The 12,162-nt window shown below is 41.2% G+C and overlaps 1 protein-coding gene across 1 annotated transcript in view; it reads left to right on the plus strand.

Annotated features, from left to right (window-relative positions):
• Positions 1–8,416: 8,416 nt before the first annotated feature.
• USP18 (ubiquitin specific peptidase 18) overlaps positions 8,417–12,162 on the plus strand; it is a 36,020-nt gene continuing 32,274 nt past the window's right edge. The window contains exon 1 of the mRNA XM_016192850.2: positions 8,417–8,516. The gene's annotated coding sequence lies outside the window, so the exon portion shown is untranslated. The remainder of the gene's footprint in view (positions 8,517–12,162) is intronic.

Genomic DNA, 12,162 nt, shown 5'->3' on the forward strand with positions numbered 1-12,162 from the left:
GCTGTGTCTTTTTATTTATGCTGCACCACACCCTGCTCAGTATGAAGATGGGCTATTAGTGACAGACATATACCCATCCCTCAGCCTGGTCCCTAATTTTACATGGAAGGAGGTTGTCTGATACCACACCCATGGGGTACTGGGACAAAAATGGAGACTGAGCTCAATCAGTCCCTCTCCTGGGTAAGAACAGTTTTGTGGAAGAGAGGCATCTAGAAGGCTGGGAAAGGAGGCAGAGGAATAGAGGTGATTACAGAAGAGAAACTGAAAATGAATGTGATTGGCTGTGGAAAATTCAAGAGAGAGAGGGCTACGACAAGTAAAAACTGAAGAAGGAAGATGGGAAAGTGAGTTCTAGGTCCAAAGGTTAGTGGGGATGCTGGGAAATTATGCCGATGCAGTCACATCTGCCATGTTGTCCCCTCAGGCTACTGCTAGTTCCCACGAGAGTTGGGACATTCTCGGAGTGCCTATTCAGCCATGTTGTGCCCTCAGGGCATTGTCTATATCCCTGCGATATTTGGAGTGCTTTGGTTACTCCTCCCCCTCCCATTCTTACGAGAGTTATTATCCTATCCTGGAGTGCTATGGTTACTCCTCCCCCTTCCCATTCTCGCGAAAGCTACTCCTATAAAAGCCCTTCTTCCGCACCTCGCTCTCTTGCCAGCGCTTCATTCCGGTGTTCAGACACAGGAAAGGTTACTGCGTGAGGTGGCCATTTTCGCTACCTCCACATGGCCCAACCTGCCTCTCTAGCACCCAACTCTGAGGTGCCAGCACAAATAAAGATTTGTGTTTCCTCCTCGCTCCAGACCCCCTCTCTCTCTTCTCCGCTGCCCGTGCACAACAACATGGGGAGGGTGCTTAGAATGAGATTATGATTAGAGAATGAGGTATATAATACTAAAAGAGGAATAGCTCCCCTCTTGGAAGCACCAAGTAACTTACTAGATATGACATTGTTGTAAAGTTTATTTATTTCTCTGGTGGCCATCTGGAGTTCTCTGCCAAGGGTGAAGGACTATTTAAAAGGTCTTGGGGGGATATTCCAGAGTATTAATTTCAAAGGTCCCAAAGGTCCTAGGGCTAGTGTTAGTGTTAAGAGGTTTTACAATTACTTTGGGAAATGGAGTTTCTTGGAATAAAACCAAGGACTTCAGTGAAAGAAAGTCAGTTAAAAATCTTGCTTGGATAAAACAAATCCCCAAGTTCTGGTAACATGGCCACATCCTCCAAACTAGCCCTATAGTGTGGCCACTGTCCTAGAAATATCTCTTCTCCCTGCACACATATCCCAAACCAAAGCAAGCCTGTGGAAAAGTGGAAAAAGCTGATTATAATAAACTGTGATAATACATCCATGGGACACAGAGAGACATTGTACTGTTCCAAAACCACCTCTCTAATTCTGGTGAGCATGCCTTAATTGTCTCTCACATCTCTGTCTTTAAAATGAGTACATGCCTTCTTGAGAGGTGGGTGTGGGCAGTGGACCAGGCAGCAATACAGGCAGTAAATAACCCACAGGATGAATATACATTGGTCCATATCTTGGTAGAGATGATGCTAAGACAGAAACTGTCATAAAATCCAATTAAAATTGTCAATGAAAAGTTAAAGAATTGAAGCAAGGTGTTTATTTTTATTTTTGATTACCTTTATTTATTGGGTAGAGACAGCCAGAAATCAAGAGGATGGGGGAGATAGAGTGGAAGAAAGGAGAGACACCTGAAGCACTGCTTCATTACTTGCAAGATTTTCACCTGTAGATGTGGACTGGAGACTCAAACCCTGGTTCTTGCACAGCACATCACATGAGCACTCAACCAGGTATTTTCGGGGTATCTCTCTCCCTCTCCAGCGGGGTGATCTCCAGGGGAAAGGTATCGGGCTGGTTCTTTCTCGCTCACGACAAGGGTGACACGAAGTAAAAGACACCAGGGGACTCTTAGCGTGCCTAGAATCTGAGTCCTAGAATCTCAGAATCCTAGAGTCCGTTTATTAGCAAAGTGGACATGAGTTAAATAGAAAAGCAATGGAGGTAATTATTGTTGAAATGTGTCAGAAATTACAGGTTCCTTAACAGTCAGCATGCCCCTAAGGTAGGGGGCTGGTATGACAGGAATTGATGAGATAGAAGACAGTTATTCTCCATAACACAAGCAACTTAATTATCCAAAGGTATCTGAGAGAAGCATAGGGGTTAAACCTGTAGGGTGAGACAGAAAGAAGATGGATATCAAAAGGCCATATAGTTTTGAATTTCTCTTGTCTGGGGTCTGAGGTGTGTGATGAAGTGTGTGATAAGATGTGTTCTTCTGTGATGAGAAGGTGACTTTGAATGAGTGAATCTGCGGCCATGTGGCCTGCAGTTAATGGAGGGAAGTACTGGGGCTTCTGTGGGCCTGAGAGTCAAGAAGGAAAGAACCAAGTCTGAGCTTCCCCCCTTATGCTCACCTCAGTTGAGAGAGACTTACCAAGAGGTTATCTTCTCAGATCTCCATCCAGGGATGGGGGTGGTTCTCCCTAAGCTCTATCAGGCTTACACATGTTCCCAACAAGGTATGCCACCATCAGGCCCACATATTTCTTTTGCAAAAGGGCATGCAGGTGACAGAATGTTGGCCAGGCAGCATGCAACCCCCACATCTTCTCTGCCGTGTTTTATACCTCAAGCAGTACTATCCCCTGACACCCCTGAGCCAGACTTCAGGGATCACAGTTTTCTTGCTATCTAAGAAAGGGAGGAGAATCTGTGGGTGTTCATTAGAGGACAAGCAAGCACTGCAAGTATTATCTGAACATAAAGAATGCGGAATTTGTGAGTACAGGAGGCTATAGATAACAAATTATAACAAACTTTGTACTAAACAATTGTTCTATTCATGCTCCTTTGCAGAGAAGAAACCATCTTTTACAATTCAGACCCCTTTTAATTTACTTTTTTTTCAATTTTTTTATTTATAGAAAGGAAACATTGACAAAACCATAGGATAAGAGGGGTACAACTCCACACAATTCCCACCACCAGACCTCTGTATCCCATCCCCTTCTCTGATAGCTTTCCTATTCTTTACCCCTCTGGGAGTATGGACCCATGATCATTGTGGGATGCAGAAGGTGGAAGGTCTGGCTTCTGTAATTGCTTTCCTGCTGAACATGGGCACTGACAGGTCGATCCATACTCCTAACTTGTCTCTCTCTTTCCCTAGTGGGGGAAGGGCACTGGGGAAGCAGAGCTCCAAGGCACATTTGTGGGGTTGTCTGTCCAGGGAAGTCTGGTTGGCATCCTGCTAGCATCTGGAACCTGGTGACTGAAAAGAGAGTTAACATACAAAGCCAAACAAATTGTTGAACAATCATGGACCTAAAGGCTGGAATAGTGCAAATGAAGAGTGGGGGGTCCCTCCATTTTGTAGATAGCTAGTAGGCATATTTTAGTTATATTCCAAACGGCCTGTAGCTATACTAGTGTTTTTTTGTTTTTGTTTTTGCTTGAGCTTGAAATCTGATATGCAGGTGGATCCAAATTATTGTCTGGGGCTGAGAAAAGGACCAGAAAGCTGGATCAGGGAAGAGAGTAGCTCCCTAATATGGGAAAGGTATTGACTGTAAATATTGTTGACTGTAAACCCCATTGATTTGATGTGATCTGGGGCCCACAATTAGCTTAGGAGCCTGTGTGACCTCTGCATCCCTGTAGATCTGAGCTCACATTCTGTGTTCATGAGTAGGAACATTCCATGCTGCCCCAGTATCAACACTCTTATCTAGAAGAAGGAGAAAAAAAAAGGCCACTGGTGTTGCACAGGCACTGAACCCCAGAACTAACACGGGTGGTAATACTACTACTACTAATAATAATGTATTTACAATTATTCAAAGTAGCATGCTGCAAATTGCTAATTAATTAAAGGGGGAGGGTGAAGGAATTAGCATAATGGTTATCCAAAAGAATGCCATGTCTGAGGCTGGAAGGTCCCATCCTCCATACCTCCATACCATTATAAGCCAGTGCTGAGCAGTGCTCTGATTAAAGACAAACACACAAACAAAACAAAACTGGGTTCAGAGGTGGTTGGTGGAGGGTCTATCTAAGAGGTAGACAGGCCAATAACCAAGTGATTAAAGTTAGCATCCCAATAATCAGGCAAACCAACAATAGGCAGCTCCTGATGTGATGTACAGAAGCATAACAGCTAAGTACTGTTGTCAACAATGTGTAAGCTCCTTGTTGGTGAGGTGGAGCAGGACTTGTAGGTGAGTGGCTGGTTCGTTCCCTCACACCTCATATGCTGGAATGATGCTCTGACTTTCTATCTTTCTCTTGTTATACAAATCTTTTTTAAAAATAATTTTTTAAATTTATTTTACCAAAGCACTTCTCAGCTCTGGCTTATGGTGGGGACTGAATTTGAGACCTTTGGTACTTCAGACAACAAAGTCTTTTTGCATAACCATTGTATTATCTGCCCAGCCCCAAATCTTTTTCTTTTTTAAGTGTGTGGCCAGTGAAATAACTTACTTGGATAGTCTGCTGCTTTGCTATGTGTGCCTCAGGTTTGAGCCTTGCTAGGTGAAAGAGGGGGCAGGACAAGTGTCATATAAAAGGGCTACATGGGTTCTTATGGCAATATAATGTTCTGTATTGGCACTGATTGCATCAGTGTCAATATTTTGATTGCAATACATATTAGAATAGTAAATACAGATGGAAGGGAAAATTTCTAAGCACTTTGCACTATTTCTTGTAACTGTACATGACTATAATATGAAAATTTAAAAAAATGTTTGATAATAAAAACCTAAATGAAATTATAAGCTAGATTCTATGTTGGGAAAAGAGTTACTATGAAAAGACAGTATTGGAATAACTGGGCAAATTTGAATACTGACTACATATTAGAAAATTGCTTCCATCTCCTGAATTATTTTCTGAATTTCATACTAATTGTACTCACGGTATTCTGTAAGAGAAGGCCTTCTGGAAGGTACATTGGGGCTGAAAAATCTTGCTTGCTGCAGTTACCTTTCAACTAGCATAACAAATGAAAGAAGTGGCTTTCACAAACAGAGAGAGAGAGGTGTGTGTTTCAGAGTCAAAAGCAGCAAAAAGGCACTGCCAGAATGTTATGAAAAGTGATGAGGATATGGGAGTAATAGTGGGATGTTTATATTGAAATTTATTTTCCACAATAAAGGTTAGTGAGGGAAAAAAGAACCTTCATAAGGCTAGAGAGTGGCTAGGAAAGGTAACAAATGCTGAGCCCTAGACCAGAACCCATTCGGGAAAATGAAACTTAAGTCTGCCTGCTTCAGCTTAGCGCTACCTCAACAGAACATGTTTACTCAAAGAAGCACTGTGAGGGAGATCTCTTAAAAGCTAATCCATTATTATTATTTTTTGAAAGCATGTAAAATAGAGAATATTTAAAAAGAAAAAGAAAAAAGAAAAAGAAATAAAGAAAGCCTTGGCTGGCAACATACTCAGAGGAAGGCAGACAGCACAGGGAAAACTGTGGAGAGGGAGCAATCTGGCAAGTCAGATGAGACCATGTATTTGTAGAGAACAGAGCTTTGTAAAAAGTACTAAGACTATTTTAGCTTCGTTTCCCCCCCTTAAAATATCACTGCCTTTATCCCATGCAATAAACTTTTTTCCCTATTTTCTTAGAAGAAAAAAAAAACAGCATCAGATCTAGAAATGATCCTTTGCTTTGGACACAGGTTTTCTCTAGAGTTGCTTTTCAGTGTGACTGTGAGCTTTAATATCTCACTAAATTGGCCAGACCAGCCAAACAAGCAAAAACAAGCCAAAAAAATTTAGACCCTTTACAGAGAATTTTGAATTGAAACAGCTAGATGTTACTTTTTTTTTTTTTGCTTCACACAAAATTGAGGGGGTTGGGGGAAGAAGAAAATGTAGCTGGTGAGAATTTCAGTGATGTTGGAATTATCCTAAAGACATAGAAATACTGTACAAGTTTCAGAAAATTATTTCTCAGGCCTAAACTTTCTTCTGAAACAAGTATTATGCAATTACAACTTAACTATTTTTGAGAAAGCTTTTCAAGTGAGTTTTACAACAGTTTTATAGTCTACAGAGAAAAATCTACAGACTACTATTATTATTTTACAATGTTTTCTAAAATTTGTATGAAATAGTTTCACCAATTGTCCCAATGTTGCCCTTTAGCTCACTGGTGGACTGTGTGTATTGCCATGCATTACTGCCCAGGTTCAAACCCTGGCACTACAGGGAAGTGTTATGACAGGAGGATTCCATGGTGCTATGGTGTCTTTCCCTCTCTCTGTCTCTCTATCTGAGTGAAAGAGTGGTCCAGGATTAGAGAAATTGTATTTAAATTCTGGAGAGGAAGGGAAGAAAGGGAGGGAGGGAGGGAGAGAGAGAGAGAGAGGTGTTTTTTTCATTTTATCCTGAAAGATGTCAGCAATTTCAGCCATGTCAAAGGACTTCTTTTTCCTTTTGTAATTAATACTTATGTTGATTATAACTATATAGTATTATGCACATGATATTGTTAATAATAATGTATATTTTGTGGAAAAGTACTTTTTAATTGTATAAATAACCCATATCTCATCAAAACTTGATTTTTTTCAGTTGTGTATTTGTATTGGCATGAGGTGTGGTTTCCTATTTTACTTTGATAAGTTATAATAAGGTACTATTTTCCTTTATGTTACTGCCACATTGTTAGGTATTTGGCCAAAGGGAGTATCCTTGACCTGACCTCCATGTTCTTTTGACATGTGCCTCCCATTTTCAGAGCCTTTTCTTACTTTCTGGCAGAACAAGATGTCCTATGCTCATCTTATACTAAATGAGATGATCATAAGTATGTACTTATGTAGCTAGGCCCAGCCTGGCAAAATCTTAACTTATTAGACATTAAATAACAGTACAGTAACTATTTATATACAAATTACATTAAATTAGGTATTATAATTTAGTCTAGAGATTATTTAAAGTATGTTTTGAGGATATGTGTAGGTTATATGACAATTTTAGGACATTTATATGAAGAACTTATTATTGACTTTGGCATTTAGGTGGTCCTGGAACACTCCATAGACCCCACTGGACAACTGTGCACTTTATTCATTTATTTTAAATATTACACTTATTTTATAAGAGAGTGGGAGAGAACCAGAGCATCATTCTGGCATATGTGTTGCCAGGGATTGAACTGAGGACCTCATGTTTGAAGGTTCAACACTATCCACTGCACCAACTCTTGGGTGCATAATTGTGCATCTTAAAGTAGCAAACAGCTCTGTGGTTTGTGATGAAACTGAAGGTGGATTGTGATGGGGACCAAGAGATAACTCAGCTGGTAGAGAGCACATTTTGCCATGCACGAGGGCCCAAGTTTGAGCTCCAGTCACCATAGGAGAGCATCTGCCTAGGTGAAGTTTCAAGAGCAATGGAGCAGTGCTGTAGGGTCTTTCTGTCTCTGTTTTTCACCCCCTATCTTAAAAAAAAAAAAGGCATTTGAGATCTTGGTTCCAACACTTATAATTTTAAATAATCTTAGTAGGTCATTTCACGAACTCTTTAAAATTTATTTAATATTACCTCCTATGTTGGGAAATAAGACCTACATGGAGAGACCATAAAAATATTTCATTTATTTATTTTAGTGAGAGAGACATAAAGAACTATACACATACAGCGAGGGAGGGCGGAGAGACTAAAGCACTGCTCAGCTGTGGTTTATGATGGCTCCAGTGTGGTTCAGGATTTAAACAAATGGTAAATTTAAAACCTCAGAGCCTCAGACATGAAAGTTATTTGCACAATTGCTATGTTGTCTCCTCAACACGATTTTTTTTTTTCAGTAGTAGAAAACTGCTCAGCGCTGGCTACTGTTTGTGCCAAGGGTCAGACCTAGGAGTTCTTGCATGCAAATCCTGTGTGCTATTCTTTCCAGTTCAACAGTTCACTTTCTTTTTTTATTCTGCTTGGCCTGGATCCTCTTCGACTGGCTCTGCAGAGCAGCACAACAGAATATGAATGTGACAGTGTACCTATGAGCCTACTCCACCCAGTTGACAAGCCATCGATTTAAGATACACAGTTTAAGAAATTAACAATATGGTAGTACTAGGGGGTGGGGGGAATGCCACCGTGCACATTAGGAAACGACACAACCTAGTTATTGGGAGCTTAACACGTCAAGTGCCAAGCAAGCCCCTGTGAGACTCGAGTCAGAAGCACGTACTGACAGCGGGGCGCAGCTGCACCTGTAGACGCCAGAGCGCCTTCCTCCCAATTCGCTGGAGCACGCCAGCGCTTGGTTGAGTTTCACTTTCCATTTGGTAGGAAACGAAAGCCCAGCAGCTGCTGGGGACTGGGCGGGGCGAGTGTGGGCGGGTCGGGGAGGAGCGCTGAGTTTATGACAGCAGGCGGCGGGCTCAGAACCGCTTACCAGCCAGTGAGAGGAGGTCGGCAGGGGTTGCAGACTCGGGAGACTTCCACCGGCGAGTCTCAGGTTGGTGCTCTTTGCAGAAGCTTCTTTCCAAGAATGACATCCAAAGGGACTCTGTTAACATGCTGCCTGAAAGAGTAGGAATTTTCTCTGTGTTTATAGTCTGTATTCATTGCATTCCAAGATTGGTCACACAATGCTTTTCCAAGCCAGTACACGTTTTTGTTGTATTTGCTTGACTTTGTGTTAAAAAACAGCAAATATGTGCAAACTTATTCAAAGCATTTAATATACGCAGGTAGAAAGAAAAGTTTCTTAATCTCAATCCAATATCATTATCATCTTCCTCTTCTCCATCTCCTTCTCCTCCTTCTTTATACCTATTAGAATCTTTTTCCTTTTCCTCCTTTCTTTACTTTTTCTCTTCTTTCTCTTTCTTCTGTTTCTCTGTCTCTGTCTCATCAGATCACTTTTTGCAATGGCTACTAGAGACTCCAGGAGTGGAACCTGGTCTTCCTTGCTTGTTCTGCTAGTCCCCTAACTCCCCAAGCTTTCAGAAAATTTACAACTTCTTTTAAAATGGGTTTGTAATTTGTGTTTCCCTCCTTTTTTTTTTTTTTTTTTTCGTGGTAAGTTTTATTGTGGAAATCTTTTTCTAGCAACTCCACTTAAAAATATTCACCGTGTCATTTATCTAAACGATGCATGGACATTTAGGTTATTTCCAGCTTTTGTCAGTATAGATCATACATTTGAGGTACATGTTCCTAAGAATACAGTGATGTATCTGTGGAAAATTTTTGGAAGTGAGAGTGCTGGGCTGATTGACAGGCATACAGAGATATTTGAAATATGTTGTCAAATTGTCCAAGTCTGACTAGTTTAATCTTGTCTCTCTATGTGATCTTTCCTGAAAAAAAGCTCCATTTTGATCTTTGAACATAGTTTTACTCTATGACCCCTGAAATCTGCATTTACATTGTTTGAAAATTCAAGCAGAAACTGGAACTGAGGCTTTACAGGATTGAGGTAGTTATTCTTTAAAATGGTTACAAAAATTAATGTGAACCTTTTAAAACTTTTAAAAACATTTCTTTCTGTTGTATTGAGGGAAGCAGCCAGCTATGTCTCAGTACACAAACTTTCTAATATGCTGATAGCAACAGTCTGGGTAGGAATATCACACAGGTGTGCAGCCCCATCTTGACTAAGGAACATGATCATAGAACTTCTCAATGGCTGGGAGTCTGGCGGTAGTGCAGCAGGTTAAGTGCATGTGGTGCCAAGTGCAATGACCAGAGTAAGGATCCCGGTTCAAGCCCCTGGATCCCCACCTGCATGTCATCTCTCTTTCTCTCCCTCTTTCTCTCCTCCCTGACTTCTCCCCTTGTCTTTCTTCCCCTCATCTCTCCATTTCTCTCTGTCCTATCTAACAACAATGCCATCAATAACAATAATAATAACTACAACAATAAAACAACAAGGACAACAAAAGGGAAAATAAATAAATATTTTTTAAAAAGAACTTCACAAGGGCTTTTTCACTAGCAAGCATTCTGCAAAGTTTGAACATTTTTACACAATATACCCAGAATATTACATTTAGTCACGAGAAACACACACGCAGATGTAAATGCCCCCCCCCACACACACACACAGCATTAAAAATGAGTTCTGCAGTAGTTGGTGCCGTGATAGGTTGGACATGGAAGACTGTGAGACTTGTATAATATTCCTGGAATGTTATTTATTCCTCCACACACATTTAAAGATGGAGTTAGCTTTCTTCTCAGTGAGTCTAGTTGTGTGTGGAGAGTTCCTGTGAGATGGATGTCTGGGCCATGTTGGGTGTTCTGTTTCTCCAAATACTCAGATCCATTCTGTGGCCTTTACAATGGGGTACCTCAACTGGCTGTTTTCTCCTCCTCCTCCTCCTTTTCCTCCTCCTTCTTTTGTCTTTCCTCTAAGCAGAAGGTGAGAGGTAGGTAGAGAAAGAAAGGGGGAGAGGGACTCTGTAGCACCATTCCACTGCTCCAGAGCTCCAGAAGCTCTCCCTCCCCCCAACCTTAGGGGTTCTCATCTGGCAGTCTGGGGCTTGAGCCAGGGTCCTTTCACAAGATACTGTGTGCACTCCAGCAAGTGAGCCACCCGCTGCCCCCTCCCCCCACATTTTCCCCCCTCACATCAGCCACTTGTTTCAAAGACAGATATTTTTGGAAAGTTGGGAACAGAATTACTTTAATACTTAGAAACAAAATCATTCTGAAAAATAGAGTCTATTTCTATAGCATTATTATTTAAGTAGACAACAAGATAAAGGGCAAAATTATAATATGTATGTATATATATACATATATACTTGCATTCATATAAAATTGCATACTCAAATAAGCACAGTTCCCCCTACAGTCAGCCTTCCCACCAGAGTAGTCCTTACTTTCCATTGGTGAGACTAGACTGACTCACTGTCACCATCCAAATTTTATACCTTATGTTAGAACTCTCATTCTGGTGTTCCTGCCAAATATACCTACCAGTGATAGAATCCAACAGATAATTTCACTGTTCTGTAAGTCCTTTGTTGGAGCCAAGCTTTTGAGTCAGGTGTGGAATCTGAAACTTCATCTTCCTAGGACAGCTCCATCTTTTTCTCTCTGGTGGGTGTTTGTGACCCCTACTTACCAGGGCTACATCCTCTTTGCCCCCTTCATTTGCCCCATCCTTTTCAACTCTCTAAGTTTCACTTTCCTGACCTGCTGCTCCACCCCACCCCCCATCCGCCTCTGTGGCTATCCTTAAAAATAACTGTTTTCTGTTGCTCTCTGGGAATCTGACCTGGCAGCCTGATAAAATAACACACTCGGCTAGGCGTTTATTGGTGTACTTGAAAGAAATAAATTTTTTAAAAATATTTTTATTTGTTATTGGATAGAGACAGAGAGAAACTGAGATGAGATAGAGAGAGAAAGAGGTGGAAAAGGCACCTGCAGCTATACTTCACCACTTGGGAAGCTTCCTCCTTGCAGGTAAGGACCAGGGGCTTGAATCTGGGTCCTTGTGCACTGTAATTGTGCACTTAATCAGGTGCACCACATCCTGGTCCCTTTAGAAATAAATATTTTTGATAGGTTGACAAAGTCCAGAAGAGTATCTCTGAAAACCTCAGGTGTATTCTTTTTCGTTGTGTTCCAACAGATCTCTCAGTGTAGTTTAAAGCTCTTTTTCTTACTGGGGAGATAGCAACATGGTTTATGCAACAGATCTTCATTCCCAAGGTTCTGAGGTCCGAGGTTCAATCCCTAGTACACAAGTGGGCAGTGGTCTTTTTGATTAAAGAGAAAGAAAAAAAAAGTCCTGGGGGGGGGGGCAGGTGGTGGCACACGTGGTTAAGCACTCATATTGTAGTGTGCAAGGGCCCAGGTTCAAGTCCCCAGTCTCATGGGCCTCAGGTGTCTCTCTGTTTCTCTCCCTCTCTATCGCTCCTTCACTCCTCAATTTCTTTCTGTCTCTATCCAATAATAAATAATTAAAATGCAGGGGTAGAATAGCATAATGGTTATGCAAAGTGACTCTCTTGCCTGGGCTCCAAAGACCCAGGTTCAATCCCCTGCACCACCATAAGCCAGAGCTGAGCAGTGCTCTGGTAAAAAATAAATGAATAAATAAATAAAATATATTTTAAGAAATGAGAAAAAGAAATCCTCATATG

Source organism: Erinaceus europaeus, chromosome 5 (assembly GCF_950295315.1).
Source record: "Erinaceus europaeus chromosome 5, mEriEur2.1, whole genome shotgun sequence".
NCBI classification, from domain to species: domain Eukaryota; kingdom Metazoa; phylum Chordata; class Mammalia; order Eulipotyphla; family Erinaceidae; genus Erinaceus; species Erinaceus europaeus.